The 23,310-nt window shown below is 43.8% G+C and overlaps 1 protein-coding gene and 1 non-coding gene across 10 annotated transcripts in view; one reads left to right on the forward strand and one right to left on the reverse strand.

Moving 5' to 3' along the window:
* Positions 1-23,310, reverse strand: part of MACF1 (microtubule actin crosslinking factor 1) — a 337,838-nt gene that overhangs the window by 252,166 nt on the left and 62,362 nt on the right. The gene's annotated exons all lie outside the window — the stretch shown is intronic.
* Positions 15,001-15,107, forward strand: LOC118552569 (U6 spliceosomal RNA). Its single transcript, XR_004925601.1, has one exon. It is a non-coding gene; the product is annotated as a U6 spliceosomal RNA (small nuclear RNA).

Below are 23,310 nucleotides of genomic sequence, written 5' to 3' on the forward strand. Positions count from 1 at the left end.
AAATAAAAAATACTTAGCACACTGGAGATACTTGATTTTAAGGCCTTCCCCCAAAAGAAGTAATATGCTAAAAGATACTAATTAAAAAGCCTCAAAGTATCTTTCATATTTTTTATTAAATTTTTTATTTATTTATTTGACAGAGAGAGACACAGTGAGAGAGGGAACACAAGCAGGAGGAGTGGGAGAGGGAGAGATGCGGGGCTCGATCTCAGGACCCCGGGATCATGACCTGAGCCGAAGACAGACACTTAACAACTGAGCCACCCAGGCGCACCAAAGTATCTTTCATATTATAATACATTATGCTTTTTAACAAATTTCCAAAACAGCTAAGTACTCTAAGACCTAGAGACTCAGCCAAGCTTACTGAAAGGAACAGCAAAGGCCCTGTGATCTGCCAGGCCACTGGCCTTGGCTCATTCCACTTTACTAAAGGACAAAAGGATGGAATAACCATGACCCATTCTCTACTACAAATGCCTCAAATAAGACAAAATAAAATGTTCAGAATTATTTTATATCTTCTTTTATATAAACTGGCCACAAATCATTTCTGAGAGAAATTAGTCTTTGTATCAGTACCACGGTAGGGAACCAACATTTTTAATAAAATGGACTTGTATGTAGCAATTGGGTTGGAAGCAATTGGGTTGGAAGAGGGGACACATAGTAATTCTTAATGCTGTATTTATATAACAAACAATTTGCACTTAAATTTGTTTATTTAGAGTGGCTGGGGTAAGGGGTGCTGGTGATGGGGGTGGAGGGGATGACGGCGGTGGGGACACTAAAGGCCCACCTAGCCCTCCTTTGGGTTGCCACTATATTTACTAAACTAGAATAAAGGCAAAGAATAGTACAACATTATGTAATAATATATGAACAATATAATTAACATTATGTAGTTAAGTAGGCAAAAAGCTAACCAAAGGCAGTCCACTAGCTACCATCAACCCTGACCTCTTCAATCACTCAGCAAAGCTCCCGCTTTCAAACATAACTAAATGCCTTTTGGGTGTGCCAGGCAGTGATCTTTCCATGCCTAACTCTAATCCTCTCTAAATCCTACTCTTTCAAGTAGGAATTATCACCCCCATTTTACAGAAGAGGAAACTGAGACTTACAGAGATTAAGTAACTTGTCTAAGATCATACAGCTAATAAGCAGCAGAGCTGGGATTCAAACCCAGGCATCTTCAATTCTTTATCTGGTGATTCCTCCACTAGTCCAGTGGCTTTCCAAATATCCCAAATCTCCTATCAGGCTTCAGCCCAAGGTCTTCAAGGAACAGAAGACACAAAAGAGCAGCCGAGTCCCACTCCAACTCCGTTCTGAGTGGAACTGGCTTTCTAGCAGCATGGGAGAGGGAGGGAAAGAGGCAGAGGTGAAGGGGGTTGGGGACAGGGACAAAGAGAAATATGACCAAAGACAAAAATGGATCAGTGAAGAAGTGTGTGAGGGAGTTCACCTTGTAGATAAAAATGAAACTGAAAAAGGGCAGGCAGCCCTGGCCAAGAAAGATAAGACAACTTTAGTCAAAACTACAAACTTTTTTTTACTGATGATTTCCATTTCTCCTCTGTAAACAGAAGTTAAAATATCACTTAATCACTGTTTAATCATTCTCCAAGTTCACTGTGGTTTAACTACTTGTATTCTGACGGCTTCCAGCATGCTCCTAGAAAACTCTGGAGGGAGCTAAGGAGACCATCAAAAGATGGCTAAAGCTAACAATAAAGCAGAAGGAAACTTTCAGTAAGTCTAAAGCTCCAAAACCACTTTACCAAGCCGGAAGTTTTATATTAAGCTCACAGGCCACCTGTTCCTTCAGTGTTTCGATCTGACACCTAATCCACGCATGGCTACGGCTCGTGGGATTCCATGAGTGAGACGCCAGACCAGAATTTCACTCCTGAGGGCCAGGGCTTTAAGACTGCCTAGTAAAGACATGGGGGAGTCTGGGCAGCTGAATTCAGTAAAGACAACTGCTTTCCCTCAGCCCAAGATTATGAATTTAAAAATAAATCTCAGTGACCCTCATGCCTTAAGAATCATTTGGGAAAGAATGTTGTTGAATCCAGCAACGATCTGTCCCATTTGGGTGAACCAGAGGGAGGGGGAAAAAGACAGAAATGTTCTTACCATCCCTCTCAAGGAGACTGATTGGACAAAATAACAAGGGAAATCCCAAGCTGGCTTCCCCCAAAGCCAAGGCTTATAAAGTATATATTTCTAAATTTCCTGTATTTGCAGATTTCAGGAAGGATGTTAGTGCACGTGCAGCATTTATGAGGCACAAAGATTATGTTCAATATACAAGGTATTTTTAAAAGGAAAAACTACAGTGTAACTGTAAAGCAGGCCTCTGTGGACTGCCTGTCATACTGAGGACGGGGACACAGCCTGGAGGCCTCATGCTCCTCTCCTGGAATCTGTAAATAGAAGGCAGTGGGGAATAACGGTTTCCCTGACAGCCTAGATACGGCGGAAATCCCCTTCTCAGTGATCCCATTTCTCAACTTGATTAAAATAACTACCACCCAGATTCTTGGAAATTGGCATTTTCCTTATTCAATTGGGAGCTTTATCACCATGGCAGTGCAGCTTTTCTTTTGAGCCAAATAGCTACAGGATTTCAGCATTATTCTCACCCAACTGATTCTTAAGACTTGAGGGTCACTGGGAACAGCCTAAGGGCACTTGAGAAGGCCAAGTCTCTCCCATTCACTACCGCTGCTGGTAGAGATAGCAAAGTAAACAGTGCATAGAGCAGAACTGAGAGGTTTCCACAAAGTCACCTCATGGAGCTGACTTTCTGAAAGGTTATACTACCAATGCCAATTAGAAACTGGGCATGGGGCTTGCAGTCCTACCTTGCTCTCCACACACAAATGTTCTTACCACCACCACCATCCCCCTCTCATCAATAAAAATGTTATGAATGGCATGTGGAGTGGTTCCTGGACCCTTCTCTGATGTCGCCTCCTTGCACAGCAAAATGATGAAAATCTAGAAAAGTCCTATAAAAGAAACCCTGTGAGGGGTGCCTGGGTGGCTAAGTTGGTTAAGCGTCTGCCTTCAGCTCAGGTCATGATCCCAGGGTCCTGGGATTGAGCCCAAGTCAGGCTCCCTGCTCAGCTGGGAGTCGGCTTCTCCCTTCCTTCTGCCCTTTCCCCCTGCTTGTGCTGGCACTCAATCTCTCTCTCAAATAAATAAAATCTTAAAAAGAAAAAAAAAGAAACCCTGTGAGGTGACCCAACAGAGGCTCTACAGTTCAATCATGGTTGTTGAAGTTTTTGTTTTATTGGAAGGTTTTAGTTGTTCATTTTTTTTTTAAGGTTTTTTTCTGGGGTAAAGCAGCAGCATATGTGGCTGAAAATAACCCATTTTCCTTTCTTAGGATTGAGAAAGCAGGGACCGCAGCTTTTGACCTTTGTGACAATGTGATGTTTTGAGCCAACAAAAACTGAAAGAGCCTGACAACAGGTAGAATGGGGCAGGGTTACAAAGACCAGAACAACTGCAGGCCCTCCCATCCTGAGGCTCCTTCTGCCTCTATGTCTGAAAACACTGACTGCATAGACTTCCCCCAGGCCTGATAACTGTTTGATTTACATGCAGCAAGGGCTATCTTTCACAAATCATTTTTCTTATTAGCTACTTATTTCTGATAGCCCCTCACTGCTCAAAAGAAATAGTTTTTAAAAAAATTTTAAGGGGGTGCCTGGGTGGTTCAGTCATTAACTGTCTGCCTTCGGCTCAGGTCATGGTCCTAGGGTCCTGGGATTGAGCCCCGCATCAAGTCCTGCATCGATCGGGCTCCCTGCTCGGCGGGAAGCCTGCTTCTCCCTCTCCCACTCCCCCTGCTTGTGTTCCCCCTCTCGCTGTGTCTCTCTCTGTCAAATAAATAAATAAAATCTTTAAAAAAAAATTTTAAGGATGAGAAATTACCTTGCTTTACTGCTTACCAGTAGTAGCTCCCAGAAGGAAGAACAATAGGAAGAAAAAAAAGGGGTATAATACATTGCATTTTACATATGTAAAGGTTTTTTTTACATTGTGTGTGTCTTATATGTTTTGAAAACTTCTGTATTTATGATACAGGTCACATGATTTTTTTTTTTTTTTTTTGCTTTGGTATACATTTTAACCCATGAAGTAAAAAAAATTTTATAAAAAATAAAATTTCTGGGGCGCCTGGGTGGCTCAGTCGTTAAGCGTCTGCCTTCAGCTCAGGTCATGATCCGAGGGTCCTGGGATCGAGCCCCGCATCGGGCTCCCTGCTGGGCAGGAAGCCTGCTTCTCCCTCCTCCCCTCCCCCTGCTGTGTTCTCTCTCTCGCTGTGTCTCTCTCTGCCAAATAAATAAAATCTTTTAAAAAAAAATAAAATTTCTAAAATATTTTTGAAAAACAAAAACAAACAAAGAAGAACTCCATTCCTCCCCAACTGCCCTTTTCATTGAGTAAATACCACTGATCCTCGAGACCCTAGGAAAACCCCACCTCAACCTATTTGAGACCAAACTAGCATTCAGTGCCTTGTGTTTTAGGATTTTTTCCAAGGTCCAAATGAACAGAAACTCCATCTCCTCTAGTTCAATGACCAAATCAGGACAAGAGAAACTATAGCCTTGCTGAGGTATCTCTCTAAATACACACACTACCATCTTTCCTCAAATTGAACCAGGGGACTGTGTGAGCCCCTTGAAAGCCATGACTATGTATTTTCCACACCTAGTTCTGTACCTTGCAAAGAATGGAATTCAACAAATGTTTGTTGACCTTAACTATCCTTTTGGGTTCCAAGTGATACAAACCCTCATCCTCCTGTAACTATGGTCACCAATCTCCCTTCTCTCAAATCTCTAGGCCAATGACAGTGACTCCCAGTCTTGGAAATCAAAACACAGCTCCCAGTTTCTAGACTACCCCAAAAGATGCCACATAATTCTCAAATACGTCTTTGAAACAGAACTCATTTTAACCCTCTTGAAGTTCATAATGTCTGGCATTTTTGTTAAGGAACTGAAATAAAATTAAACAAAAGAAGTCATAATTCCCCCAAAAGTCCTGGTGTAAAAATAGTTAAAGGGTCTTTCAAAGGACTGCTCCTCTCCAAGGTTTCAAAGGCAAGCAATGTGATTCAGAGAAACCCAGGCCATGGTTTCATCTTGTCATTAACCAATTATGTCACTTGAGGAAAGTGTCCTTTGACCTCTCTGGGTGGGCTCTTCCTCATCTACCTCTTTATGATACTATGAATTTGGGGTTGGTCCCAGAACCAACTAAACCTCTAGAGCTAAACCAGTGATGCTTAGTAGGTAAAATGAGAATTCAGTTCTAACTGGCCTACCCTGAGCAAGAATTTCCTACAGAAAAATGGCCTTAAAAAGGAAGAAAATAAAGGAAAGAAAAGGCCTTCTATGCAAGGGATAAGAATCATAAATTAGTGGAGGACCCAAGAAGAAGAAAGTGGAAGCTGTGCCTACATAATTTAAATGAAGACTCTTAAGGGTGTCCCCCACCCCCAGCCACTCACTCTCTCCCAGCCCCCTTTAAAGAATCCTGAATACTGAAAATAATTAAGAAATGCAAAAGGTAAACATACAAACCAGCATTCTGGACAAGAGAAAAATTGCTGAGAGCTATAAAAAAGGTTTAGGAGCAGAAAATAAGGATTTAAAAAACAGAAGATGGGTGCCTGGGTGGCTCAGTCGGTTAAGTATCTGCCTCTGGCTCAGGTCATGGTCCCAGGGTCCTGGGATCGAGCTCCACGTTGGGCTCCCAGCTCAGTGGGGAGCCTGCTTCTCCCTCTCCCCCTTCCTCATGCTTTCTCTCTCTCACTCTCTCTCTCTCAAATAAAATCTTTAAAATAAATAAATAAATAAAAATTAAAAACAGAAGAAGAAATAAGAAAAACAGAAAGCAAAAAAGCATACAGGATAATCACAACGCACTTGCATTTAACCGTACAAATATGACCAGAGAGAACGAAAATTTAAATACACACAGAGGTCTGCTCACGCCTCCACTCAGCAAGGCTGTGCACTAAGGTGAGGTTATGCACCAGAGTGAACGTGAGAGAGAGCACGGGGATCTGAGACGTCAGCAAGTCTCAGATCCCATGCGCCTCTCACACTGGGGGCACCCTGAATACTGAGTATGATTCCAGTGTTCGAGAATACTTATTTTTTCATATGAAATGCCCCCTACTTACAAGCCAACTACATATGGTGTTCTAACTCTGTCCTGGCATACACACAAAGCCGTGTTTATATACTTTGATTTATGGGTCATTTAAGGTATTTTTCCAAGATAATTTTAGTTATTTGGGATTTTCACCGTATACGCTGACTTTAGGATCTAACCTCCTGCAAGAGGTAGGATGAGATTTGGCCGTGCCGGGAAGACAGGACAGACGTGGAAACCCTTCCTAAAAGCTAAAGACAGTACAGAAAAGGCCAACAGACAACTGACTTACATTTCTGTGTCACTCCTGAGCCACCCCCAGCAACTTGGGAAAGGAGGTGGCAAGCTTAATAAAACAGCCCAGAGGCTTGCTTGGGGCGGGTGGCTAAGCAGGTCTCTTACTGACGGCCAGAGAGATGCAGTGGCCGGGCACGTGCTCAGAGACGCCATTAGTGACGCTCCCCAGACGTGGTACTAGAGTCACCGGGCCAGACCAGCCCTGAGGATGCCCCCTTTCCCAACTGAAATTTCCTTTTCCTGCTTCTCTCACTACCGTGTATTTGGAAGACCAGGGGCCCCTCCTGCGTAGCTCAGTCAGGCTCTCCGAGAGACAAGAAACCTCGCTACCCTCAGACAAAGACCAAGAAACTACAGATGACCTCTTGTAGTCATGACCCATGTGCACCCCACAGATAAGAACCATTTCTGCCACACAGTACTAATAAAATTTCCCCGTAATGAAATGGAATCCTTGCTGATATCCAACTATGGAGACACTGAACCTCTCAGATGTGTCTACATAGAAAAGAAATCCTTCCCTTTGCCTCTGACAGATAAAAAGATCATGCCTTGGGAATGTCTGCCTCTTTTTACTCTAAAAAGACGAAGGCCTGACAGTCTTAATTAGAAAGCAACATTTGAAATCAGGAACATAAAGCTACACTCAGCATTTGTAGTAGACAGACAGTAGTAGTAAATATCAGTATTTCCTAAACACTTACTTTGTGCCGGGCACTGTTCTAAGTCCTTTTTACGTAATTACCTCGCTTGATTCCTATTACCACTCTATGAAAATGGCACCATTATAATCCTCATGTTATAGCTGAGAAATTCTGGCTTAAAGAGGAAGGTTAAGGAACTTGCCTGTAGTCACACTAAGTGACAGCGTGGGATTCAAGGTCATCAGCAGTGTAGGTCCTTGGGGAACTACTATTTTGGATGCATTTCAGAAAAGAGAGGAAGGAAGTCTAGCAAAAGCAATCACCAAAAATTGGACAAATTTTGTTGCTTCCTTTTTTTCATCTCTGCAAAATGGGTAGTAAAACCTGATTAAGTCTCTCCTGGTTCTATTTAACTCTCTCTCCTTCCCCTACACCCCTCAAACACAGTACCTCCACAGGCTCTGAAGTCTTCCCACAGCAGCTTAAGGAAAAGAAAAAAATGAGAAGAAGGCCTTAATCAAAAGCCCTTTTCTTCTGGCAAACAAAAGGCCTTGGTATTTCCACAGACAGACTAGTTATTCTTAACCCTAACCAAAGATTCTTTGGCAGAGAAAGAAATATGAAAATGTTAGGCTTGTGGGAATGGCTTGTGCTTTGGACTTTTGTGTCTCAGTCAGTGAAGCCAGCCCACTGAAACACAAACACACGGCCCCTCAGTCACTCAAGGCCGATTCAGTTAACTCCAGGGTCTAGAGAGAGAGAGAGTGAGAGAGAGAGAGAGAGCAGAGGCTCTACTACTCCTGATGGTCTAAGCCCTTTCTCCCCTACCCCCTTCCCGAGAGGGAAGTGCTCGCCAGGTTTTCAAGTACACTAGGCAGAAAAATACATCTGAAGATACAGACACATAACAGATCAAATTCTGACAGTGTAAGAAAACCAACAGGCGGTAGTGGATGTAGGCAGAGATGAGGCCCAACTCCGGGTGCTCTCACTGGCCCCTTGCTTCACACCCCAAATCAACATTGCAGAGTTTTAGCACTTTCCTAAGTAAACTGTGAAGATCTGGCAATTGTCTCAAGTGTTTTCTCCACTCAGCACTGGGTTTTAGAGGCATAGTGTGGCCCTGAATGGCCTTAAGTGGTCATTATTTGCCCAGCAGGGGAGAGAGAAATTAAAGACTATTTTTAAAAATAGGTCAATAAGGAAAAAAAGGAAGGGAGACAGTCTGCCAGAAGACAGGAAGGCCCTGTCAGCATTGACCCCAGATATATCTGAGCTAAATTCCGAGTCTGTGATACTCCAGCTCCCATCCAGAGCATGAGCACAGTAGCATTATGATAATAAAGTGCCTCAAGCCTTTATACCCAGTCAACAGCACCCTCCCCTTCTACTTTACCCACGATAGTATGAACAAAACCACTATGAGGACATGGGCCAGAGGCATAACCCCTAGCAGCCAGGTAGCTGGGTATGAGGAGTCTCAGCCTGGCTTTGAAATCCCTGGAGTGAACAGCCCAAATTAAGGTATGATTGCTATCTATAATGGTACCAAACCTTGAGGTGTTAAACCATGAGGTAATAAGGTCCCATGTGGTTTAGGACTCTGAATCCTCTTGATTACCCAGGAAGCAGCTCCTCATCTTGCTCCCATGCAGTATCAAAGGCAGGTAGAGTAAAAGACCCTGCTCAGCCAGGCTCAACCCACTGGCAAGTTTCAAACGTCTGGCATATAGTAGGCACACAAATTTTTGTTGAATGAATAAATGAATAAAACATTTCATCTTCAACTGCTATAATCAGTTCCTTCCTACACCCAAGAGGGTGGAGGCAGTTTCAGAGAATTCTAGACAGTAGGAAGAAAAAAAAAAATCTTTCTTTTCCCTGCCATTCCCTGGAGATCAAGCTCTTCTGTTGCAAAGTATAATGCTCCCTTCAATATAAAGTTCATTACTTGACTGTTCTCCCACAGAGCTGGCCAACAGGCCACACTATCCTAATCAAGGCCAATGGAGCCTCTGCAGCTGGTGTGCAACACAGAGTCCTCTGAAAGCTGGCAGGGCACAGTCAGGGAGATGTCCCTTGCAGCAGTTTTTAGACAGCAACAACCTGGAGACAATCCAAGCATTCAACAATTAAGAAAATGGCTAAGTGAAGCCATTATCAACATTATAACTTAACTTACAATGACTATAGGGAAACACTTAAAAAAAAAAAATCTTCACAATGTTACATGAAAAAGGCATGCAAACATATATGTATAAGTTAAGTGAAAAAAGCCAGACACGAAAGGCCACATTATAGGATTCCATTTATATGAAAGATCCAGAACCAGCAAGTCAGAAAGCAGATTAGTGGTTGGCAGGGGCTGAGGGAGGGGCGGGGGTGGGTAGTGACTGCTTAATGGGTACAGCGTTTCCACTTGGAGTCATGAAAAGGTCCTGGAGCTAGACGAGCTAGACAGTCATGATTGTTGCACAACACTGCAGATGTGATGTCCATGAACTGTACTCTTTCTGTCTTTCTTTCTTTAGCAGGCTCCACGCCCAGTATGAAGCTCAACTTGGGGCTCGAACCCACAACCGTGAGATGGAGGCCTGAGCTGAGATCAACAGTCAGATGTTTAACCGACTGAGCCACCCAGATGCCCCTGAACTGTACACTTTAAAACAGTTACAATTAGGGGCACTTGGGTGGCTCAGTCAGTTAGACGTCTACCTTCAGCTCAAGGTCATGATCCCAGGGTCCTGGGATCGAGCCCCACATTGGGCTCTCTGCTCAGCGGGGAGTCTGCTTCTCCCTCTCCCTCTGATCCCTACCCTCCAGCTCGTGCTCTTGCTCTCTCTCTGTCTCTCTCCAATGAATACATTTTTTTTTTAAGATTTTATTTATTTGACAGAGACAGCGAGAGAGGGAACACAAGCAGGGGGAGTGGGAGAGGGAGAAGCAGGCTTCCCACTGAGCAGGGAGCCCGATGCGGGGCTCGATCCCAGGACCCTGGGATCATGACCTGAGCCGAAGGCAGATGCTTAATGACTGAGCCACCCAGGCGCCCCTCAAATGAATAAATTTTTTTTAAAAATCTTTAAAACAGTTATAATGGTAAATTTTATGTGTATTTTACCACCAAAAAAAAAAAAAAAAATTTGGATTGTGGGGGTAAAAAAACAACACATATATAGGACAGGATTACAATTATGTAAAAGTAGACATGAACCAGAGGAATACAGACAAGTCCCAATATCTGTTAAATTAAAATGGGACTTCATTGATGTTGGACAATAAATAAAAATCAAGAAAGGAAAAGAAGGCCAGAAGCATACAGCCAGTCCTAAAGCCACACTTGCAAGCCTGCAAATAAATGCCGACCAAGTGGGGGACAAGTTACATTGCTCACCAGGCGCCAGAACAGCATGTGTGTGTGCTATGGGGTGAGGGAGAGAGGTCTCAGGCCCTCCTCAGCCCTGTCCTCTAATCCCCCTTAAAATACTCCCTAGGGCACAGAAACCATCTGTTTCAACCAAGCCTAGAGCCCTACAAGCATATTAACTCCTTCACTGCTGACCTTCTACAGATGGGCTTCACTCAAGAGTAAGTGTTCATTTTTAAAATGCCTTTAAATGTTAGAACATAAGCTCTTTAAAAGGGAAGATACTTGGCCCCGTTCTCTGTTATATCCCTAAAACCCAGAATAAATCAACATCAGGGGATACTCAATAAATTATTATTTCATTTATGCCTATTTTCTAAAGTCTCCCTCTTCTCGTCATTTGTCCTCACTTAGAGTCTGACCTGGTTTCCTCAAATTCACTCCACCAACAAATATTTTGTGTGCTTGTGTATAAGATAACCAGTCTCCTCACTGTGGGGTTTATCACCGGGTCCCAGTGCCCAGCACAGCACACACAGTGGATGCTCAAATCTATTCATCAAATGAAAGAATGACTCACTTTGGTCACCACACCTTTGTAAGCGTTCAGCAATGAGCACTTCAACCTGGCTAGGTTTGAGCTAAGTACCATGAGAGTTATAGAGATAGGACGTCTACAGAACGGTCCCCCAAAAAGCATAATTTCAACGGGAAGACAAAACTACTGTGTAGGAAAGTGATACATCAGTGTGGACAATGATCATCCAAGAAGTCTTCATGGAGAAGAAAGGCCTAAAGTGAGGCTGTAAGGGATGGATAGGTTTCAGTCAAGTATAAAGAACAAGGGTGTTCTGGGCAAAGAGAACTGCCAAACACGCGGTGCAGGAGAGAGTGAATGACGCACTTCGAGGTACCGTGAGGAGATGGGTCTGTCTGCAGCTGGAATTGTGTTGTAGAAAGTTATGTGAGATGAGCCTAGAAGAGTTGCGGGATGGGTGGGGAGTCAGAACACAAGCCTGTCATGGGGTGCCTGACTGGCTTGGTCGGAGGGGTGTGCGACTCTTGATCTCGGGGTCATGGGTTCGAGCTCTATGTTGGGTGTAGAGATTACTTAAAATAAATAAACTTATAAAAAATATTTTAAAAAATAAATAAAAGGTCTGTCCTACTTTTGGTAACAGGAAGCACAGGAAACAAAATATGAGGCGGTTGCAGTGGTTCAGGCATGAGGAGATGAGTGACTGGACCAGAGTCATGGCAAAGGGAGTGGAGAGGAAAGGGCAAATTTAAGAGAAATTCTGAAGAAACAAAAGGACCCAATGACAGACTGAAAATGGGGATTGATGCAGAGAGAGAAGCCAGAGATGTCTCCTGGGTTTCTGATCTAGGAGACTGAAGAATGTGAGTACAACTGTCAAAAATGGGGAATCGAGGAGGAAAGCCAAGTCTAGGCTTGGTTTTGAAAATACTGAGTTCAAGGCAATATCCAAGTATAGGTGTCCTGCAGGCAGCTGAAAAATAGACCAAAAATTGAGATTTTTTTTTATACAATGGAATATTATTCAGCCTTAAAAAAAAAAAAAAAAAAAGGAAGGAAATCCTGTCACATGCTACAACATAGATGAACCTTGAGGACATAAGGAAAAGTGAAGTAAGCCAGACACAGAAGAGCAAATACTGCATGATTCCACCTATATGAGGTATGGAAAGCAATTAAACTCATGGAAGCAGAAAGCAAAGTGGTGGTTGCCAATGCGGGGGGGGGGGGACGGGGACAGGTAGGTGCTGTTCAACTGGTATACAGTTTCAGTCACACAAGATGAAAAAGTTCTAGGGCTCTGCTGTACAACAAATGTGCACACAGTTAACAATACTCTGCTGTACATGTAAAAATTTGCTAAGAGGATAGATTTGGTAGTTTATATTTTTTATCACAATAAAAAATAATAACACCTGAAAACATTGAGAGATTTTTAATGGGTAGAAGACAGATGTGGGAGTTTGCAATTTTTAAGAAAAGCGGATGTCAAAAGAACCGGCTAAAGGGGGAAAAGAAAAGGTCAGGAGCAGTGTAATAACGCCAGCTGTGTCTGTATCGTGGGTTTATGTGCCTGTGCTGTGTTAGGAGTTTTACCTCTGCCAATCCACTTCATCCTCATTAATTTTATGTTGGAGATATTATTATCCCCATTTTACAGATGAGAAAATGGAAGCTCAGAGAAAGTGAGTAACCTGCCCCAAGTCACTCAGCCGGTAAATGTAGAAACTTGGATTTTAACCCAAACCTGCCTGGATCCAAAGCCTGTGTTCCTCCAACTTCACCACATTGCGTCACCCGTTAGGAAACTGCCAGGGGTAGAGTCAGAACAAAGAAAAGACCCAGCAAAAGGCACACAAACAACAATCAGGTAAAGGAAAACAAAGAAATGCCCTCACGGAAGCTAACAGAAGAGGACCTTTTAAATAGGCGGTGAAGTCATCAACAGTGTCAAATGCCAACACTCCAAACAGAAGGAGGTCCACACTCCAAGTCTGTCTGTAAAGAGTCGTGTAAAGACGGGCCAGGTACTGCCTCCCAGAGAATTTCAAAGAAACAGAGGCCCAACCCAGAGCTAAATGGGCTTCTTCTCTCCATCTTATCACTAACAGGCACCTGGGGCTGCTGGTCTCCCGGCCACTCCACAGGCCTCATGCTGCAGTGCATGCCTGACCAGTCCCAGGAAATACCCACCCAAACACAAACCCTTGCACAACACAGGGTTAGGTTCGACTTGAGCGTCGGGAGAAGTGGATCTCCACTCCAACTATAGTGCAATATCCGATGTTTGTTTCCAAAACCAAATTCACTTTGAGAAGGATTTCGTGTGCCTGCTCTCTTTACTTCTCTCTTCCTGGACAAACTAAAATCAGCTGCAGCCCGACCTCCCTGTAAATGACCTGTCACACGGCTGCCAGAGTCAGACTTCTCTCAAAAAGCCCCAGACTGTATCATTTCTCTGCCTCGAAAATATCTGGTGCCTTCTTCTGCCTACATTATTCCTTAGCCCTTTATGAACACAGACTCAACTTCCATTCCAGCCTCATCTCTCACCTTAAACAACTGCTCATTCTCCCCAGCTTCCTACTTCATAACACCTCTCATTCTTCCCCAGAGGAAATGGAGACTTCCATGAGTCTATTCCTTTGCACACCTGTTGTCTTTCCAAAATACCTTTTCTCCCTCCTTAACTGGCAAACTGCTACCCAACTTAAAGATTCAGCCCCAGTACCATTTCTGCTGTCAAGTCTTCCCCATCACCCGCCATGCTGCCCCTAGTAATCACTCCACCTCTGCTCTCACAGCACTTTGTTCATATCTCTATAAATAGCACCTGATATGCAGATAGATAGATAATTATATCCCCCCCTAGACTGTGCATAGGACTGACAATCCCTCAATGCCTTGTACAGAAGGTTCTCAATGAAAGCAAGGATGTGGGAGAGACATGTGGCTGGTTCAGTCGGTGGAGCGTGCGACTCTTCATCTTGGGGTTGTGAGTTCGAGCCCCAAGCTGGATGCAGAGATTACTTAAAAAATAAAATATTCCAAAACAAAACAAAACAAAAAAAACAGAAGGGAAGGGAAGGGAAGGGAAAGGAGGAAGGAAGGAAGGGTTGAAAAATATGGGGACTTCCAGAGAAGAGACAAGAAGCATGGAACATTATCAGGGAGTTCCAAACCAGTTAGTTGATAACAAATTGTAAAAAATGATCTTCCAAATCAAATGATTTCAAGATATATCAAACCAGGAAGTCTAAAAAGTTCCTACCACTCCACAATGAGCAAAAGATGCTGTGCAGCAACCGGTATTCATTCAGAGGGACCATCCCCACAGTTGTTGTAATGAATAATATATATGATTAGGGCGACTAGCCTGGCGTTTCTCCAGGAAAAGAGCCAAAAGAAACTGTGGCAGAATGGTGCAGACAAAAGCCTTACCCTTTCAACACTGATAATCTAATTTAAAAAAACAAAAGACCAGGGACGCCTCGGTGGCTCAGTCAGTTAAGCGTAGGCATTCGGCTCGGGTCATGGTCCCGGGGTCCTGAGATTGTCCCACATTGGGCTCCTCAGCGGGGAGTCTGCTTTTCCCTCTCCCTCTGCAGCTCCCCCTGCTTGTGCTCTCTCGCTCTCTGACAAATAAATAAATAAAAATGTTAAAAAAACAAAACAAAACAACACAAGACCAAGGATGGGGGAGAAATAATTTATACTTTGTTAGCACATAGGCTCACTCTGAGACAGAGGCATAGTATAACACTCATCTCCTATTGCAATAAAAAACACAGAACCACCCCACACATTTGAAAGTCCAGAGTACTAATCACTATGCCATGGAACCCCATATGCTGCATGCATTTCAAACCAGGGGCAATAGAAGCCAACCCCAATGTGAACTTGGATTGATAACCCTCTCCAGCCCAGTGACATGCAGTAAGCCTAAAAAGTATACAGTTAAGGTGCTCACTTGGGCAGCACATATACTAAAATCAGAACAATACAGAGAAGATCAGCATGGCCCCTGCATAAGGATGACACTCAAATTCATGAAGCGTTCTGTATTTTTGATGGTAACTGTACTTGGGGTGAACATAGCATAATGTATAAACTTGTCAAATCACCAAGTTGTACACCTGAAACTAACACTGTGTGTCAACTATACTCCCATAAAAAGAAAAAACAAAAATTATTATTATTATTTTTTTGAAGATTTTATTTATTTGAGAGAGAGAGAGAGCGCACAAGCAGAGGGAGCAGTAGAGGGAGAAGCAGGCTCCCTGCTGAGCAAGGAGCCCGATGCGGGACTTGATCCCAGGACGCTGGGATCATGACCTGAGCCGAAGGCAGCCGCTTAACCAGCTGAGCCACCCAGGCACCCCACAAAAATTATTTTTAAAAGCTAAATATAAGGGGCACCTGGCTGGCTCAGTCAGTGAAGCACACAACTCTTGATCTCGAGATTGTGAGTTCGAGTCCCAAACTGGGTACAGAGATTACTTAAAAAAAAATATATATATATATATATAATATATATATATATATATATTTTAAAGAGCTAAATACACACACACAAGTACACAATTGAGGGGATAAATTTTAACAGTACAAAACTGTCCATGCATCTAAAAACTACAGGACTTACTGAAGGTCTAAATAGGTTCCTAGTGCTGTAAAAGATGTTGACAGGCCTCACCCCAAAAACATGCAGATTCCCAGATTCCTTGCACTGGAGAGAATCACCCCATTGTGATAGGTTTGCTTAAGGGCCCTGGGAATGGGAGGGGCAGACAATTCTCACTGTGAAGGATGCAATCATGTGGGTGACTCAAGCCATTTTCCACTATCCTGGCTGCCATAAAGACAGGCATTTCTATTGACCCCCACCCCCTGCACACAAAGTTGCACACATGTGCCTTCCTTCTGTCAGTCCCCAAGCTAATTTCCAAACACACCAGTGTATCATCAGCTAGAAAACCCACAATGTCTGCTGCAGGATGTCAACTCCAAGTCAGAAACAAGACTGTACTCAAGTCTATAATTCCACCCTAAGGCTGTCAGTCTCAAGTAAGAGAAGCCAATTTGCACTTGACTGCAGTATGTCGATTTAAAACACAGCACCAGCTCCATTTTTTCCAGAAGCAGTCACCTACCACAAGCAAGGGTGATGACACAGTAGTTTGTTAACCAATTGTATCAGGTTAAGCTGGCCCGATCTACTAGCTAGGTTCTAGCTCAATAACAGCAAGAAAAGAAAAAGAGAATCTCAACCTCGGACCAATCTGGGGTTCCAATGCAGAATCTCTATACAGCAATGATTAGGTCATTCTTGGTACTGCAGTTTCCTGATCAACACTGATGGATCTCTTAGTACAAGTGGAAAAGGTACTAGGGTTGGGAGGATCAATGAAGCCATTTAAATGCCTGGAGTTGCTAGGAGAAAAGTTTCAGAATAAAACAGTGCAGTGATGAGATGATGACATGTGGGGGCTGCTAAGGGAAAGAGACACTTGGCACCTGTCCCATGATGAAATTAACTGCACAGTAAAGTATCTGAACCAGCTGGCCACTAAGCCTGAAGATAGAGCTATCCCTCTGCAGAGCAAGGGGCCAAGAGCTATCAGAGGGGTATTCAAAGTGTTACAGGTAACTTCCGTAGCTTTTAAAAGTGCAATAAAGTTAAAAGCCAGAGCTTTGAATATATGTATTAAGATCAGTAATTCCACTTCTAGAGCTCTATCCTAAAAAGATCATCAGAAATGCACAGAAAATTTTATTTATGAGGATGTTGATTATCATATCATAGCAGAAAAAAATTAGAAATGTACATGCCCCACAACTGAGAAATGTTAAATAAATGATCCTTCTATTTGCGGAAATTGCATTTAGCTGTTAAATGACATTGACAGGCAGCAGCTCTTTCTGCCCACGGGTCCTGTCCCATGCTTTAATAAAACCACAATTTTGCATGGAAAAAAAAGAAAGAAAAAGAAATGTTGTAGACAAATAGGTGAAGGCATAAAAAATGCTCACAAAAATAATAAACAGCAAGATAGAGAACTACATTACAATAATAGCAAATATATAAAAACAATGTTCTGTATATATGGACACAAGAAGATTAAATGGAAACACAAGTATGAACATAGTAACCTGTGAATTGTAGGATTTTCGTGATTTGGGGTTTTTATTTTTCTATGCTTTCTATATGGCTAAAATTGTGCCTCTATTTAATGGCAGAGGAAAAAAAAAAAAACTAAGTTTTTTTTTTCCTCTGCCATTAAATAGAGGCACAATTTTTTCCCCCTAAGATTCTTTATTAGCCACATTTAAGAGGGAAAAAAAACTCCTCCCAAAAAGGCCAGTCTCTGAAGGGTACATGTCAGGGTGTGAGGACTTCTCCTGCTTGCCCAGACACGGCACTAAGGGACAGTGTTCCAGGCTGGCCAACAAAGTGGATGTCCAACGTAAAGCTATCAGATAATGAGAAAGATGACTTGACACACACCTCAGAACTAAGAACCAAAACTGTGCAGCTCGTCGGCAGTCACCGTGCTCACTTGTTCAGCGTTGCTGCTGCCCAAAACATACCAGGAACTCCTCATCTGGGACCGCCTATGGACTAGGAACACCATCTTTCCAATGTTTTCAAGAGCAATCCGTTTTCATTCTTTGAGATTGGATTTAATGTTTCAAAACAGCCTGAGTCTTAGTATCATTTTCTGACCAAAAATTAAGTAGGACTATAAAATGACTGTAGTTTCTTACGGGAGTCATAAATCTGGCGGTGAAGAAAAAAGCCACAAAAAGCGTTTTTATAAATGTATACAGCACAGGCACCGATGTCAGAGTGGCTTTTTTTAAACCCCCTATGGTGACTACTGAAGGACATTTGGATAAAGGAGTTTAGCTCAATTCTTCAAATGTCTTTTTATGCTTAACACATGCCGGGCGGGCAATGAAGATGCAAGAAGAAAGGAGTCAGTTCCCGCCTTTGGCAACATCTCCTGGGCTCTAACTCTGTGCCAGATGTTACCCTTACTATTGCATTTAATCCTCACAACATTTTGTGAGGTAAATTTTATTATCATCCTCATTTTACAGGTGAGAATACTGAGGCTTATAGAAGTTACAGGAAACTTACCCAAGAAGTAAAGACTAGGAGGAAAATCAAATGCTTAAGAACTGTAACTAAAACATAACGATAACATGTTTAATAACTATAACTAGTTAATAACGGTAACTATAAGCATGCTCTAAAACAAGTACGTTTAAAGTGCTATGGCAGTACAGATGAGGAAGAGAGAATTCTATCTCAAAATGCAAAGGAAGAAGAAAACGAGAGAGAGAGCAAGGAAAGGAAAGGAAGGAAACTATGGGGGAAAATGAGGTTGGGCTAGGCACTGAAAGGTGAGTGGAAGTTTGGTATATAAAGAGAAGGACGGGGCGCCTGGGTGGCTCAGTCGGTTAAGCATCCAACTCTTGGTTTCGGCTCAGGTCATGATCTTGGGATCCTGGGATGGAGCCCAGGCTCCAAGCTCAGTCTGGGTGGAGTCCGCTTGTCCCTCTCCCCTGTTCATTCTCTCTCTCTCTCTCTCTCTCAAATAAATAAATAAATAAAATATTTAAAAAAGAGAGGGAGAGAGGGAGGACAATGGTATTCCAGGCAAAGGCAACAGGACAGTCTATGCAAAGGAAGAGAAGGGTGAAAGTGTGTGGGTATGCTGGAGTATATTGGTTTTTAAAAATCAGTCATTACCTCACAGACATCACAATTTTTTTCTTTTAAGCAAAGACTAAAGCACCACTTTCTCATCATTCAACTGCAACTCCTCTCTGCCTCCCTAATTAATCCCCAATTACCAACCCACAGCACAGGCCTGGACTCTGCCAAAGAGCAGGACTTAGGCCAACAGTTGAACCTGTCATACCCACAGGAGAGGTCCATCTGGGCAGAAATCACTCAACGACTATGGTTTTTGGCAGGCCTGAGAAGTAGAAATTAAAGCCCAGAAGCCGCAGCAGTAATGGGATACACTGCACCCCAATACTGGTGTCAGAGCACCAAAGATTCACAGGAAATTGGGGACCAGAACTTCAAAAGACTTCTACAATGTCTCTATTCTCCCACTGGGCTCCCTTCAACACTAGATGGAAGAATGGCTGTAAGCTGAACCATGTCAAGAAAAGCAAAGTAAGTAACTAAACAAAAAGGGGAGCCGAGGACCTCTTTGTATCAGCCCTTCTGGAATACACAAAGATACAGGTGAGAAGGAAAAGGGAAGTAGTTATTCACCATAATCAGGGGGCACAGTGGGTGACACCTGGCCCACAGGACAGTTTGACCAAGGCAGTGGTTTGTAACTGTCTGCCTGGCCGCCCAGGGTTGGGGAGGTAATTGTCTAAGACCTATGATGACATTCCAGAAATGATTATAAAGACCAAACCAAAACAACTACGTGCCCTCTTTCCAGGCACCTCTCCCACCTGAAAAAGATTCAAGTTCTGGCAAAGAAGGAAGGTTAAATCAGATGCTTTCTCTAGGTGAACGAACAAGACAAACTGCTGTATCTTATACATTTTATGCTATAAAGACTATTACACAGTGGATATAAATGAAGGTAGGATTAGAAAACAGGACACAGCTCAAGGAGGTTAGGGTAGGGGAAAAAGAAAAAAAAAGATCTATTGCCCTCACCTCAAAGCACCGTACTCTGCTCTCCCCCAGGGAATAAGGTGCCCCAATGTGTGTTACATACACACTTGAGCAGTTGTGGGTATTCTCCCACATAGCACAGGGTCCCCAGCATCGGACAGCAGCACAATGTAGCCATCTTGGCTGCTATACTCCCAGGACGTCCTTAGCAGGACCCATGTTCTCAGACCAGCCACGCCTTGGGTTTTCCAATATAAACTACCTATGCTATGGGAGTATTTAACGAGCTACATGGATTAATTCATGTAAAGTGCTTAGAACAGGGCCTCGTCCATAACTAACATTTGCTGAATGCTTGCTTTTATTACTATTATCACTAGTGATATTGTCTTCCCGTCTCAACCATCATAACTGTCCTACAGGGAGATCAAGTAAGCCCTGGAGCCAACCATGTGGATGGGTGACTAGGGCTACAACTCCCCAACCAGAATGTGACTTGACCGAGCTCATCCTGGACTAAAGCAGGCACAAGGACTCACCATGATTCAAAGTGTCCGGGAGGGACAGAGGAAAGAAGAGATAGAACCAACATCTGGTGAACTCTGCCAACATTCCAGACACTCAACTGTATATATATCCTCTTGTTTAATGCCCACAGCAGTAAGTGCTTCTGAGTTCATCTTGGAGAGGCAGAACCAAAATAAGCCTAGGATCTGGGGTAGGAAGAGTAGAGTGTGAGCTGCCACGGCAACTGTGGTCTTTTCCCTTCTCTGATTTCAGCCCTACACAGGACACACCCCATGATAGGTGTATCTCATCTGTTACTTGTTCATTCCTAGCACTGTTACTCATTCCTTCCCAGAAAAGACAGGGCAAAGGAGGGAGGGGGTGAAAAACTTTATAGGTAGGTTAAGAAAATGATTGCCAAGCTGGTTTTAATATAACCTCTTTGAAAAGCAGAATAACCCTTGCTAGGGTGCAATTTCTAACCTCTACACCCCCAAAAGGATCAAATCAAGACCTGCTTGTACCATTAGCCCCACTGAGGAAGTCAGGAGAGTTAGAGAAAACTGGGGACCAAAGCAACCCCTATTTAGGGAGTGAAAAAGGACTCCTTCCTCCATGCGTGTTTCGTGAGAGGAAAACAAGAAGTGCCCCCACCAGTCATATCTGCACTTTGTTCCTGAAGCACCTGCAGCAGAGGAGGACAGGGTTATGTGTGGTGTGGTCTCCTGAGAACCTCAGGCATCTACCTAGGTCACTGCTAAACTTGATTCGCTTAGGCCACAGCCATCCTCATGTGGTTTAACTTCTCATCTAAACCCTTGACACAAAGAGGAACCAAACAGAAAAATCATACTCTCCAATTCTGTAGATAAGTAAATATCCTGTAGTTTCCATCCACCACCTGCCCATCTTCAGGAAGCGCTGGCCTTTTATCACAAGACTGGTGCCAAGGATAATAGGGAATAAAACTACACTAAGGAGCTCAGTGTCCAAGGAGAGGCCTAGGGTCCTACCCCAAACCTTTTCTTCTACTGAAGGAACATGCAAGTTATTAAGTTTGATAATCCTTCCATGAGTTTTGTAAACAGAGGAGGGAAAGGCCCCTGCTGTTGGGTGGGCATCATGCCCAGGAATATAGAAGGATCCCTCTAAGACAGGAAATAGGGCAAGACAAGGGGGCTCTTCTATGGCACAAGGGTACATCCTTGTACCTGCCTTCACCCAGGGCCCAACAAGGCCCAAGAATTGGAAGAGTTGCTGAGAAGCTCCACTGGTTCTGTCCTGCATCTCACACCTCCTCCCCATGAGTCTGGATGAAGAAGTCCGGATTCTTTCTGCCCTCTCAGAACTTCCTTTGACAGGGAAACAATAGTTAATGTGACTCATTCTTACTAAGACCTGCCTGATGCCTGATGAGTTTGCAGAGGCCCTGGAAAAAAAAAATATTTATGCAGTGGGGGTAGGGAGAGACAAAAGGGAAGAGAAGGTAGAAATTAGTAGAACAGTACTTTACAGTTGCATATCCCTTGATAGCATACAAAGCTCTCCATGTATACGCTCTCTTACAAACAGTTCTTCAACAGAAATGGAAGAAAGGAAAATATCGACAGACCCTGGCAGGATGGGAGTCTCCTACTCCCTCCTCCCTGAAGAAACCCACTTACCCTGTTCCTCTCTCTGCCTCCCCTACTCTCTCTGCACCCACCCCATGGTTGCTCTGGATCCAGAATCCAGACTGTTGACGAAAGAGGGAGGGGTTGAGCACCTTCCTAAGCAGACGGAAATCGAACCACCAATTAATTAGAGAAGCAGCAGCAAAAAGATTTCATTCATCTTCCTCCTTAAGAGCCAAAGAGGCCTGCATTTTTCTCATCTGTGGTCAGTGAAGAATTTGTCAACCATGTAAAGCAGACACTATCCCCTTTAAACATTATTCTATCAAAAAGTTGCCTCCTTTAAAGTCACTGATTTACCCCTTTACATGGCTTTCCTGGCCTGGCAACCTGCATTCCTCCTCCCCCAACCACTCCCTATTCCCTGTTCTCTCCAGGGGGGGACTCTGACTCACTGTAGACACAGGCATACCTGGCCCAAGAAACAGCTACACCTGGGTGAGGCTGCAGTGCCCGATGGCAAGAGCCCTCTACACACACCGCCCCGGGAGTGCCCTGAGCTCTGCTCAACTCAAGGGAGCAGGGGACATTTCTCCACTGCCCATTCAAGCAAGAGAACAGACTGCTGTTGAAGTGGCTGAGAGGATCCGCTCCTACTCACCCACTATCACATTTGCAATGCGAGCCCTTCTATGTCATTGCCCAAACACACCAAGAACTACGGCCAGCTCAGAGTAAGAGGGCTTTCCAAGCTCCTGAGCAACTGAGGGAAAGTAAAGACCCCACATAACACATAAAACAGTAAGTGTTCACAAATTCAGCAGGGATAAAGGCAGGGAGCCAGAAGCCCCATCATACCTCTAAGGTTGTTGAGTCCCTCCAGGAACTTCTGGTACTTGTAGGCGTTCATGCCCCTGCCCAGCTGTGTTGGTTCAGTGGCTAGAAGTAGGCAGCATGGCACGGTGACAGCTGAGAAGTGTGAGCGTTCGAACAGACTGGTCTCTACCACCGCGCCTCCGAGCCCCCAAGAACTGGACTTTGACCACATTTACAAATGACGTCACCAGAGAAGGCTTATTACATTACAGCCTTCTGTGCTCCCTCATTTGTTGCAACGAGCGGAAATACCTCCCCAGGAGGCGACAGCCCCTCCTTTGTGCAAAACTGAGGCGGGAGACCACAACAGGCCCCTGCCTATCATCTGCCACCTCATCTGCCACCCTCTCTCTGGGCTCCAGCCCGGGCTCCACTGGGATTACCGCTCCTCTGGTTTAAACTCTAGGGAAAGAGGCTTTAATGCTTTTCAAGACACCAGTTAGGGGCTCATCTAACATTGGAGAACGAAACCTTTAAAGGGCCACACTCACCACAAGAATGTCAGTACAGGAGCGCTTGGGCAAATATCACATGGCAATGGGGCAGGTTTTACAAAATAAACAACCAACGCTGCACTCCACTTACAGCAGTCCTGTTTACAGAGCCACACACAGGCGAGA

Source organism: Halichoerus grypus, chromosome 5 (genome assembly GCF_964656455.1).
Source record: "Halichoerus grypus chromosome 5, mHalGry1.hap1.1, whole genome shotgun sequence".
NCBI lineage: Eukaryota > Metazoa > Chordata > Mammalia > Carnivora > Phocidae > Halichoerus > Halichoerus grypus.